General features: G+C 38.4%; 1 protein-coding gene across 4 annotated transcripts in view; it reads left to right on the top strand.

Moving 5' to 3' along the window:
- The first annotated feature begins 427 nt into the window (after window positions 1–427).
- The window catches only part of SYT3 (synaptotagmin 3), a 162,140-nt gene continuing 149,219 nt past the window's right edge, over window positions 428–13,348 (top strand). Inside the window, exon 1 of one of the 4 annotated variants that reach the window (XM_075605774.1) lies at window positions 428–801. The gene's annotated coding sequence lies outside the window, so the exon portion shown is untranslated. Of the gene's footprint in view, window positions 802–943; window positions 1,028–1,130; window positions 1,316–1,394; window positions 1,705–13,348 lie in introns of those variants that run through there. The other 3 variants (XM_075605776.1, XM_075605777.1, XM_075605775.1) reach the window with 3 other exon arrangements.

The raw sequence follows: 13,348 nt of genomic DNA on the forward strand, positions 1-13,348 counted from the left end.
TAGTACCTAATTCTCCAAGGAAAACATACTGTGCAGAACATGTTGCCCTGTTGCTTTGTGTAATACAAGCTGCTGCTGCCCTGTGTTGTATAACTTCCTCAACTGTAGTGGTTTATCTATAGGTAATTAGTGTGGATCAGGGGGCATATGAACAACAGCTGAGAAAAACAATAAAGTCATTTGGTACTGTGTTTTGTAAGAGAACAAAACCTTTCGATGGTTAGAAGGTGTAGTCATACTCTGCACTGCTGCATAGCTATTTTGTTCTCCATCCATGCCTTATAAATACTAATTAGGTATTTTCATGCAAATTGAATGCTATAGCTCAAAGAAACAGCTACCGAATCCTTCTGGATATATAATCTCTATTAGTATTTTTCTCCTTACATTCGGTTTTTGAAGGATCCTGGCTGCCATCTATCTGTTGCAAAGCAGAAAGAACAGAAAGTGAATTCCAGGACAGGCTTCGGTTGTTCTCAGCATGCAGTAGTAATGCGAGGCAGGGAAGCGAGGAGAGGGAGAGAGAGAGTGAGAGAGAGAAAGAGAGATTTACACAGGCTCTGAAAAGCCAAGACTCGAAGCAAGCACAGACATCCAGGGATGGGATCCAGGGGGCTTGTGACCCAGAAACTCATCTGGACCTGCAACCAGAGTATCACAGAGAGGGAGGGACAGTGAGCCTGGAAGAGCTGTGACTCGGCGAATTGCAGCTCATGAATAACAGGAAGGGGATGAAGGTTTTTTTTTCTCTCTCAGCTCTGCTTGAGTCCTTCTTCATTGAAAGAATGCAAGCATAGGCAGGTAAGGATATACTGCAAACATTGTTATGCCTGATGTAATGTTATGTTTGTCCATCTCGACATCCAAGATAAGGATCTGAATGGTTGTAGGGGTGGGGCAGACAGCTCCCACCTTCCTTCTGTCAAGGGAAGTATCCTGTGGGGATTTAGCTAGGAGACACAGTCTGTAATTAGAGAGGCTGGCAGTCATACCCATAGCCTGACAAGCTTGGCTGGAGAAGAAATAAGTAAGGGTTGGTTTTGTGTTGTTGTTGCAGTGGCTGGATAACAATAGAACAGCAACTGCATGTTGTGCCAACACTGGTATAATTCAATTAGGATGTAAATCAAAGCAGAAACCCACAGACAATGCATGTGTAGCAGGAGCTGGCATCCCAGCTGCGCATCCACAATCTGCAGATCATCCCCGGCAGCTTCTCAAGTCTGGTTTCAGGTGCTAGTGCTGCCTCTTTTTTTCCCACCGGTTGTGATAAAAAAGGGTCCAGCAGGAGGAAAGGCTTTGCTTCCACTGAGAGGTACAACAACAGAGAGGTCATGCTGGGCAGGTTACGGGGAGATATCATTGATAACGGACTGGGTTGTTTTTTTTTCCATTGAGGGGTTTAACAGGGAGATCCAGACTACATCCCACCCATACTGATTAGGAAACATCACACATTCCCATTAAAGGTTCTAGATTAAAGGCACTAACCATCAGCCTATAAATAGAATGATATAACATTATTATGACCTACATTTGGATTGCCTGGAATCATACTGTAGTAGACGCCATGGGGACATTTTCTACGTAACCCCCAAGAAACAGGATCTAACAGTGCACAATACCATACAACAATAAGACGTTGCATATGCTTATTGAAGAAGAGATGTACGGTCTGGTCTTGTGAGTATGATGCTTAGTCCGGTAGGTAAGGTTGTGACACTATTGATTTATTAATTGCTCGCTGGACATATGAAAGAAACCAGGGGATGTCCGGGGGAGGGAGGGGGGGGGATTGAGGGGGGTCCGTGCAAGTGTGTGGGGGGGGGGGAGGGGGGATAATGAAGCAGAGTTGCATAGATGTGTAGTGGGAACGCAAGAGGTCAGCAGATATATACTCTTTTGAACCCCAATAAGTTTCTTGTTTTTACTTAATTTTCTTTCAAGATGGCTGCATCAGATATATAGTTATTTATGTATTTGTATGTGTGTAATTAAGAAATGTGGCATTGCATATGCCAAGTCACGTTACTCATGCAACAAATGCGCATATTGGATACGTTGGCGTGTTTATTCCGTGGACTTTTCCTTTTATCAGTTTCTGTTGTTTTGTGTGTGAGGAAGGTGTGTAAACCCTCCTGAAATGATAAGGTTCATCTTCATCTGTGTTCTCAGTGATATTAATATATTTCTTCCCCGTTCAGCTTCACTGTTCTGGTGCATTAAGGGCCTCTTTTCCTTCTTCATCTGTTCACCTAAAAAAAAAAAAAAAACATTTCCCTATCCTCATAACACATAGTGCTATATTTCCTTTTTTTAACCACTTTGTTCCTACATGGAATTCAACCTCTTCTCTGCTCCAACTTATTGCTGTCCATGGTACTGAAAACTCATTGTGTATTTGTAGACCCAGCATCCTTACCTTTAAACCAAATAGACTACACATTAACAAGGCTGGTTTGGTGCTTGTGTTTGTTTGTTTGTTTGTTTTTATTAGGCAGTGCTATCAATGGTAAGATTGTGCTAGTGAGCATTTTATATTGTATTCTGTACATTTGAGCTACCTGTAGCAGCTGCCTTCCGTTAATCACATCTTTTATTACCCCAAAAAGCCTTATGTATTTGCAATCCTGATTTATTTAGAAATGTCCTATTCCATATATAGATATACACATTGTTGAATCCTAAATCAGGATGTATATTTTATTTAGAAACACTTAATTTACTAACGTGTCTAGTTTTTCCCAATTTCCATCAGTCTTATCATGCTTTCATCAATACTTATTCATAATGATTTCATTTGCTTGTGACAAATTTCAATGTAAAAAAGATACAGCACCCATCAGCATGTTCATTAAATCATACCTGTTAATATTCCCTATCTGTCAATATCTTTGATTACTTCCTTGCTCCAACTACATGTCTAGCTGCATACGTTTGGTAAATAATGTTTGGTTTATTTTGAAATGTAGCCCTAAGCTAGAATACATTCACACACTGTTCTATTCCTCTAATACATATGCATAATCACGTTGCTATCTGACCAATAATAATCAGAAATTGTTTTATTCAGATTTTACAATGAAGTATTTGCTATGTAACATTTCTACAGTTGCTTTTCTTGTATAGTCACAACATCTAATTATGCTTTGCATTGCATTTAGTGCAGCTATTCTGCTTTATGTCTGATGGTTTCCCATTCAATTTCCAACTGCCCTGTGTTAATACATGTGGTTACTTTTTTTTTAAGATGTTACAATTGGCTGAATTTGCAGTAAGGTGTATTTCTTACTATTAAGCAATTACTCCCTTAGAAGACAAAAATGCATGGATTAAATAAACATGCAATGACAAGGTACCAACATGCTTGTTAACAACGTATCTTTTTCTGTAATTGTTTTTATTGTGTATGACAAAAACAAACATGCTTTCTATGTGACTTTAACCTCCTCAGGACTGGAGGAACCAGCTTACAATTCATAGAACAGGGTTAATGCTAGAGGCATCTTATGCAGAGACAAATCACAGTCTAGTGCTGTCACTATAGATATGTCTCAGGAACCACTGTGGAGAAGCACAGCATTGTGTGTATACAAGATTAGCCTGAGTTACCACTGACCACAGCTCCAAGTGGCAGCTGTTGCCCCAATAGGAAACTGGAAAATTCATGTCACATTGTGGACATTTGCTCTACCTCCTGCACACTTCCCAGCTGTAAAAAAGCAACATTCCACTAAACTAGTTCCACAAGTAGCATTTTGTACTGCAGTGACGTGGTAAGGTTTTATTTCAGTTATCAATCATAAGTTCTCTTGATTACACATACCTGCTCAAGGGGGGGTCCTTGTTTTAGATATTTCCATTGTCTTACCTATCCAGTTGTCGTGTATTTGCATTGCATGAGTACAGATAAGTAGAAATACAAGAGTGCTGGCAGATTCCAATCTGTAAGCCTCAGCTGCCTCATATTTTAATGAAGATTGGAAATGTTAAAGCATCCAACAGTTTCCCTCAGTATTACATATAGTACTTTTACTGTGTTTGTTGTATACATGTTCTCCAGACCTCCTATAGTCATAACTTGGGACCTTGACAAAGCGCTTGCAGCGCGAAACATGTTGGCCCGTTTTCGCCCCTTTTGTATAGTCAAATAAACTAATTTTGGAGTTACCCTCTCTACCTCGTTTTTGTTTTGGTGGCGCGACGCAAACTTTACCTGTTTTTGTGCCATATCAGCGGACCACACACTGGAGGATCCTAACCTTGTTCTACCAGCAACAGCAGAGAGAAATACCTATATTTATATTCAGTGGTTGACAAATCACCAAAAAATCTACTCGCCACACAAAAAAATCTACTCGCCACCTAGTACCAAACGTGTGCTGCTTGGGCCAATATTTACTCGCCCGGGGGTTAAATCCACTCGCCCGGGGCGAGCAAATGTATAGGTTTGTCGAACACTGTTTATATATATATATATATATGGCTTAGGAGTATTATTTTGCATTATCTACATGTCCTGGGAGTTCACTCTCAGAGAGTTTATCAAGACCAATGCTATCTCCAAATTATTAGCACATAAACTAACTGCCCCGTTACAATCAAGATTTCATTTTTGATTTGGAAAGGACTACCTCTTTTAGTATCTCAAAATATATTTACAGTGTTCATTAACTCTAATTGAGCCCCAGAATACATCTGGACTTCCATAGTCATAACTGAAGTATACCCTCAATCAATCACTGCAGATTTGAGATGGAGAATAAATGATCTGTTCCAACACTCTAGCTGTATGGTTCTGTCGTCTCTCTATGCAACAAGAAGTAGGCATTTTATAGGAATGCAGAAAGAAAAGTAAATGTGGTATCCAAGAGAAAATTAACAGAAATATGGGAATATAAAGCATACAATGTAAACAGTACAGTACATGCTTATTTGGGGGGAAAAATGACGTTTAACAAAATCATTACTAGGTGGACAAGCTTTACATTGCAGATGCCAATGTATTTCAGAATAATTATATAGAATTATGTGTGATATGGATGCAACCAAGTAACTGAGGCATGGTAGTGCATTGTACATGTACCTGCTTTTAAATAGAAATAATCTTTTTTGTTAAGTGTGATTTACCCTATGCAAAAAAAAATACTCTTAGGTACATTTTGTTCACAGAATAGAATAAAATGCAAAAATATTTTTTGGTAAATTAACTCATAGTGTACAGAGCCTTTGCAACCCCTTAGGTGTCTTCTTCATGTCTCTTGTTGGGCCATTCAGAGTTACCCCACACTGTGACAAACCTACGCTTTTCCAGGATATGAGAACTTTGAATGACTTATTAGAAGTGGTTGAAGTGGCCTAATGAAATTCATAATTTAAAAAAGATCAACATTTATTAAAATTGGGGCAGAACTCCTTGGACTGAAGGTTAGAAAGACTTCTACAACATTTATACTCTAATGGAAAGGAAGAACGGCTTTCTAACATAAATCGGATTCTTTATAAAGAATGTAGGCTTGTAAACAAAAAAATAGTGATACTCTAATTCTGTAAATGAAAAAGTCGCGGGTAGGTATGAAATCTGAACATCGAAAACGTCACAGTTCTTTCAGATGTCGGAGTCGAATTTCAGAACGAATCTGAACAAAATGTGCGTCAAAAACCCGAAAACGACTTCTCTTTGGATTTAATTTTACATTAGAATGTAATTTTTATTTAAAAATTTTTCTCAATTATTTACAAATTCAAAACCAGCTGAGTTCTTGCAAAACCAAAACACGTCATGTTTAAGACCAAAACTAAAATACCAATGACAGTACCTACCCGTAGCACTCCCAACCCTCTAATACCATCCCAGTGTGACCACTGCTTGTTAGACTACTGCATCTCATGCATCTCATATTCTAAACCTGGAAGAGATGTGATCACAAGGACAAACTAGTAGCAGATAGTAACACTGATCAGAGCTTTTGATGGGGCAATCAAGCAATCATACTGCGGAATAGTACAATAAACATGGTCTGTTCTGGGAATGCCAATGTTAAGATGTTCTCAGGCGATCAAATAAGAGAAATGTTATTGACATAAAGACGGAATGAGTAATCAATAAAGTTAGAGCACTTCAAGGGGCGCAAACTTGCACATGTTACTGTGTGCAACGTAAAGCATAAGAAGAACTGGGTAGTAGCTTTTACCTGTAGGCTTGTATTTAAGCCAAAGCATTATTTGTAGGAGAGGATTGACATGTACTATAAATACACTGTAATTTTTTTTTAATTAATTGCATTTTTTCCATTGATTATTGCAGCATTTTGTACACTATTTGAGCACACAATCTAATATTAGTACTGTAGATAATTGAAAACCTCTTAACCATCAGAAGCTAAATTCACCCCAAGAGGTGCATAAACAATCAAATTAAAGGTTAATGCATTAAGGTTTGTAATAGGTGTTATGGCTGTGACCCTTATCCCATCTTCTCATAGACACGCTGCATTATAATATTGCAGTGACTCTTACTATCCTTACAGTATACAAACCCTAATAACTGTATTGGATCCCACCACTGACACTCAAAATGCACTAACCACAATGTGCTATTTCTTATATAGTGCTGTCAATATACACATTACAGTGCATAGAGTTTAGCAAGCACCATTATGTCTATGTCTATTACCATATACTGTTTGGTGCCTGAGGCACAATTACTTGGCCATAATCACGAGCAAAACTGAACCAGGGGGGTTATTTACAAAAATGTCCCAGCTGAAATATGGGGGGCAAACCCAATGCAAAATAATTGCACCAGATTTATTCAAGGAAAACTATTGATTTCAATTGGATTCCTTTTCTTTGATAAAGCTAGTTTGTGTGTGTGTGTGTGTTAGTGTTTCACACTAGTTTTACCCCTGTTTTGCAGCCGGGAGAATTTAGAAAACAGAGTCCAAGATTCATACCCATCCTTATCACTTCAAAGGCAATTTTCTTTATTCATCCCTTAGATTTTTTAACCCCGCCCGAACACAGACATAGAAACCACTAATCTCGTTTCTGAAAAGGGTTTAGAAATCAGATGGGGGTAAGCACCACACAAAAGGATCATGCATACTTTCCAGTGCTCTGTGTGATGGAGTAGTCTAAAAATGTTGCTCTAAGACGGGGTGGCCAACCCCAGTCCTCAAGGGCCAACAACGGGTCAGGTTTTAAAGATACCCCTGCTTCAGCACAGGTGCCTCAATCAGTGGCTTAGTCATTATGACTGAGCCAGTGATTGAGCCACCTGTGCTGAAGCAGGGATATCCTTAAAACCTGACCCGTTGTTGGCCCTTGATGACTGTAGTTGGCCACCCCTGCTCTAAGAGATTACTTTAGATAAGGTCACATATGTGAGAAGAAATGCAAACATTTGCACCAGTGAGTTATCATAGAACAATGAACTGGGTCTCTTATAATTAAACCCGGTGTGGCCACTGAAATGTGAGGATTAAGTTTAGCTGCTTATTGTACAATACAGTATATGGCTTTACAATAAAACAAAGTACTGACGCTTCAGCTATTAAATATAATCTTCCGAACCCAAATAATAATGGGAGTCCTATGGCATATTCATATCACTAAATCAACTGATTGACACTAAAGATAAGGGTTTATATCGAAGATGCACTTTATTTCTTTTTCACCAGACAATGTCCTGGATTTCATTCATGCTTTAACAAACATTTGAACTAATTTGTGCAGTCTTTTGGGGATTACAGTGCACATGTGATTATTGTATTATAAAGTATGTAGGGGCAATTTCAACAGTCCATATGTACGTGGCATTGTTGTTGGTTGTTTTAAAGATCTTTAGAGATCTTTTAAAACTTTTCATATGAACTAAGCAATCATGTTTTAATATTTGAATTAGACGCCCAAAGTGTTGTTTTGTCATACAGTACTTTAATAATGGCTTTTGCTTTCATCCATTGTTGATGATATGCTGTAGAGTACGGCTCTCTGTAAAAATATCTAATATATATATATATATAATCCATAAACAGCCGGCACTCCACTTGAAAGTAAACAAAGTTTGGTGCTTATCCCATAACACAATAATAGACCATACAATACCGGTTGAAGCACGACATCAAGGGACAGTACACAGGTAAGTTGATCCAAAGTTCTTTGTATTGAAAAAGAGACGTAAAAAACGACGTTTCGGTCCCCCAGTGGGACCTTTCTCAAGGTGGTGCACCACCTTGAGAAAGGTCCCACTTGGTGACCGAAACGTCGGTTTTTGTGTCTCTTTTTCAATACAAAGAACTTTGGATCAACTTACCTGTGTGCTGTCCCTTGATGTCGTGCTTCAACCGTTATCATATGGTACAGTATATATATATATATATATATATATATATATATATATATATATATATATATATATATATATATACACACACAGTGGTTGACAAATCACCAAAAAATCTACTCGCCACACAAAAAAATCTACTCGCCACCTAGTACCAAACGTGTGCTGCTTGGGCCAATATTTACTCGCCCGGGGGTTAAATGCACTCGCCCGGGGTGAGCAAATGTATAGGTTTGTCGAACACTGTATATATATATATATATATATATATATATATATATATATATATATATATATATATATATTACACAACCTAAATTGTAGCACATTTTAATGATTAGATATGGGCAAGGCATTGGAAACACAGAATTAATGTTTATGTCATTCTAGAATAGGTTTCCAAGTTCAGTATGAACAGAATGTGGCTGTAGTTTATGATACTGAAAATATGTTGAGATACTGCATGTACAGTAGGAAGGTTAGCAGTCCTGTACAATTATTCATGCGTTATATAGCCTACAGTGTATGAGTGGATGCAATTACATCATTTTAAACATATCCCTAAGGGAGTAATTCTATCATCTCCGAATTGGGGGTTTCGGCTCTTTGCGGTGCAATGGCTGCTCCGGACAGTATACAATATCTCCCTAAGGGTAATTTTATAACAGAAGTTTTTACTTCTTTTACCCAATATGCATCAGCTGGTAATGGGAGGGAGCAGTTATAGTAGGATTTAGGGAGGAGTTACATGATGCACTTAATATAATGAGACATACAAAATTCAGTGTTGTGTCTGTCACTTTTCCCCATCTTCTGTGCATCAAAATTCTTTGCCAAGTCTGACTTGGTGTAATCTCCTCTTACACTTATGATCTACACCACATTTATTTAACAACGTTCTTACATTTGACGCAGACATAGGCGGGAAGCAATGTTAGTGTGTATCGTCGGTATCGCTTTTGATACTTTTGTACATTGCTCCCTTCATGTTTATTCATCACCATTTATGCTGACAGCACTGTAGATTTAAATACAGCTGGTATTTATCAAAATATTCCTTCATACTAAATCTCCTCTCTTACCATGCCACTTAGTTGTCTGTCTTTTATTTTTTGCATGTTTAAACATAGAAATTGTTTCTACATGTACTGAATGTCTTAAATATGGATCACAATGTTTTACTACAGTATGATTGAAACTTTTGACCCTTCCATACTGTAGATGTTTGAGTATTTCCCTGTAATGCTTTGCATAAGAAGCCAGCAGCAACTGGATTTATCACAAGAGTGATTGTTTGGGAAAATATTTGTGTTAAGGTAGATTGATAAATCTAACATGTTGGCTAAGGCTCTGTTTTGGCCAATTTGCTCTATCATTTTATCACTAGATTATTAGTCCAAGCCCCCATGAGAGGACGTACATAAAGCTCTGGTGTCAACTGGACTCCAAGAAAATGTTGTGTTTAAATAAAGCAGAATATATGACAGAAGATATGAGTTTGAATACACCTATGTCACTGCATTGAGCACTTCTTGCCAGCCCTAAAGCTTCCTGTAAGGTATTGAGTCTTGTGTATTGGAGTGAGCTGTGCACTCTGGTGTGGGAGGATTCCCTGGTGAGGGGTGTTTTCTTCTTTGCCTTCTTCCCGAATGATTCACAGAGTGGAGGAAGGAAACAGAGAGATGTCAAGAAGTTAAACCTTTATGTTTCTATAGATAGATTAAAAAGGAAAGTACTGTATTCAGAAATACCTTGGCTGAGTCAGACCTCGGTATTTACTTTTGAAAGAATTTTCCTTCAACTTTGCACATATCTGTAGGAGTTTGTGTGTGTGTGTGTGTGTGTGTGTGTGTGTGTGTGTGTGTGTGTGTGTGTGTGTGTGTGTGTGTGTGTGTGTGTGTGTGTGTGTGTGTGTGTGTGTGTGTGTATTTGCATCAGAATATAATCTGTACAACCATAAAAAAAAAAAACTCCATGGGTATCTCCACCATTCATTATATTTTTAGCTTATTTTTTAAATCAAACATTGATGGCCATGAAACATTAGTATGGACTTTGTAGATGTGTGTGCCATATTGTCATATTGGGTGTAGCATTGGGGCTTTTTTTGTCTTTTGTTGTATACATTAGGTCCCAAACCCAGTAGCATTCCTTTTGACACACACACACACACACACACACGCACGCACGCACGCACGCACGCACGCACACACACACACACACACACACACACACACACTGTGGTAGGTTTGGGTTCTGGGCTTGCAAGGACTGTGTGAGCTTGTAAATTTCAATAGGTGAAACAATAGTTTGGAGGTTTGTGACCCCCTCCCTCCTGGTTTCAGTTTGCCCAGACCACTTTTAAATAGCAGGTGTTGGGATGCACCTGTGAGTGACCAGTCTATTAAGACTTCTTCCTCCATCAGAGAGGTAAAGAGAACGTTTGCAGGCAGTGTTAGGACCTGTAATAATGGCATACCTTGGCATGGTTACATGCTTTAAAATACGTTGGCCAAAGAATTTGATGAAATGACCCTTACTTATGAGAAGAAAGACAGATACATATTTAACTATATAATGTGTCATTGGATGTGGCATTTGGGCTTTGTGTCTTTTGTTGTATACCCTTGTGTGTGTTTTTTTTTCCTCTTTTGCTTCTTTCCCGAATGATTCACAGAGTGGAGGAGGGAAACGCAGAGATGTCAAAAAGTTGAACTTTTATATTTTTTATTGACAAATTTAAAAAAAGAAAGCATTCAGATATACCTTGGCTGAGTCATGCCTCGGTATTTACTTTAGAAAGACAGTTTTCTTTCAACTTTGCACGTATCTGTAGGAGTTTGTGTGTGTGTGTGTGTGTGTGTTTGCATCAGAATAAAATCTGTACAATCATAAAAAGAAACTCCATGGGTATCTCCAGCATTCATTATATTGTCAGCTTCTTTTTTTAATTGCTTGGACATGAAACATCAATCAGATCATTGATGGACATGAAACATCTACATGGACTTTATAGATGTGTGAGCCATCACTATTGCAGTTGTGTCTCATGCTGCTAATGAAAAGTCACAGGCTTTGTTGATCTCTGTTTTATGACCTATATGCTGTTGTTAAATTAAGAATTTCTTGTGGATTAGCACAGTGTTTGATAGCACTTAGCTTCTTTTTATGTCTGCTTTTGCACAACTGTAAAAGTTGAGGTTGAGATTGTTTTGCTATTAAATGCACTGTACTAGTTTTCTGTTTATTGTCGACTAGTGTGTCAACGAGTGTCAATTTTAGATATGCACATGGTGGAATTTCTGTTACAAGACAACCCCGAGCCTTTGACACCCCTTACAGTAAGGTTTCTACTTGCTTTTAAAAAAGCAACCATTTCACATTCATCAATACCATTAAGACAGCTGGTTAACTCACCTGAATTACTTTTTACTATCATGCTAACTATGCAATTGTTATGGAATACCTGCATGGTTCGTACAAGTGAACATCACACATTTATTTAATTGTTTCTGCAATGGTAAGGATATGCCTTTTGCAGCACATGACTTCTGATATTTTCAGGAAAAGTTTGATGCCACCTTTCAATAAGCTGTCCTCTACACAGAGCTTGCTTCACTCATGCTTGCCCGTCAGTTGGCTAGGTCCATGCACACATGAGAGAATGGAAAAGAACTGCACTGCAGTGGAGAAAAAAACTGCAGTCTATTATGGCAGCGACTGGACGTGTAATGCAGGGCTATTTAATGTAAGCTGGCACCTAGCAGCTTGGTGTCAGCCAGTGATTTGGTCCAGTTTGACAGACTATCAACAGTGTGACAAGGGCCTCTGGACACAGTAGGATTCAGATATTTGTCCACTGTACATATTTTGCTGTTTTATCTCTAATTCGTTCTGGGGAAACAACAAAGACATGTTGCTTCTTGCCTCTCATGGTCATATTAACAGAAGCAATCTGTTGATAATTCTCATGGTCTCCAAGTACCCCCCTGTTACATCTCTCTTTTACTGTTTTAATTAACCTTCATCCATTTTAACCTAGTATTCTAACTATGCATATCCACCCTATTATCCTTTGCTCCTCCCATGTTTGTCCTCTCTAGACTCCCCTTTGCCATCCTCTTTAATTGTATACGTTTCTCCTGCTTTTTGCCCTCTCTCTTGGTAGAGGTTGGCTTTGGGATAAAAACTTGACCTTCTGCATTAGCAATGCTAGGGTGCCTTGTATCTTCTCTATTTAAGACTAGATAGCACAGAGCACTGACCTTTAGAAGCTCGACATAGCTGTCTTTTCAAGATTCAGCTTAGCATTCAGCAGACGTTCCTACTGAGACTCAAACAGAGAGGTATTTAGCAAATGAAAACTTGATTAGTGCTTTACATAATGAAAAGAACGATAAGCACTAGAGCTGAGAGTGAGTAACCCTTTGAAGGTGTAGATTTGTGCACAGCTTCCCTTTGATTACTCTGTTTTACACGATAGGGGACTCCCTTTCCTTTTACTATTGGGTTTCTTCCTTTGACAAACCTATATGAACAAGTTTACTCACTTACTGTAAATAGAAGAGGGTACACTTAATGGAATGGGTAAATAACACGAAAGTTGAACCTGAGGAGTAGGAAGAGAGCTATACATCGAAGCAGATGTGGATACAAAAGGGCGTTTGTGCAAAGTGTCGCAAACAACTTTATTACTGCTAAATTGGCGTCTGTCAAACTCTATTTCAGTGGCACTTGTGCGCCCCTATGTTCAAATCTCAAATTTCACCATCTGCACCAGCTATCAAAAATATCTTTTTCCATTTGTTTTGGTGCACAGAAATGGACAGCGCTTAAGATGCTAAATAATGCACACTAAAAAAAGGAATATTGATTTGTGTCCAAATTGGCAATAGCCCTGAAAGATTCTTATTAGTGTTAGCGCAGAATGAAATTGCTACAGTATGTATCAAAATACAAATATAATTGACACAACAGGGATGTTCCATTATATAACTAGAG

Source organism: Ascaphus truei, chromosome 6, assembly GCF_040206685.1.
Source record: "Ascaphus truei isolate aAscTru1 chromosome 6, aAscTru1.hap1, whole genome shotgun sequence".
Classification (NCBI taxonomy): Eukaryota; Metazoa; Chordata; class Amphibia; order Anura; family Ascaphidae; genus Ascaphus; species Ascaphus truei.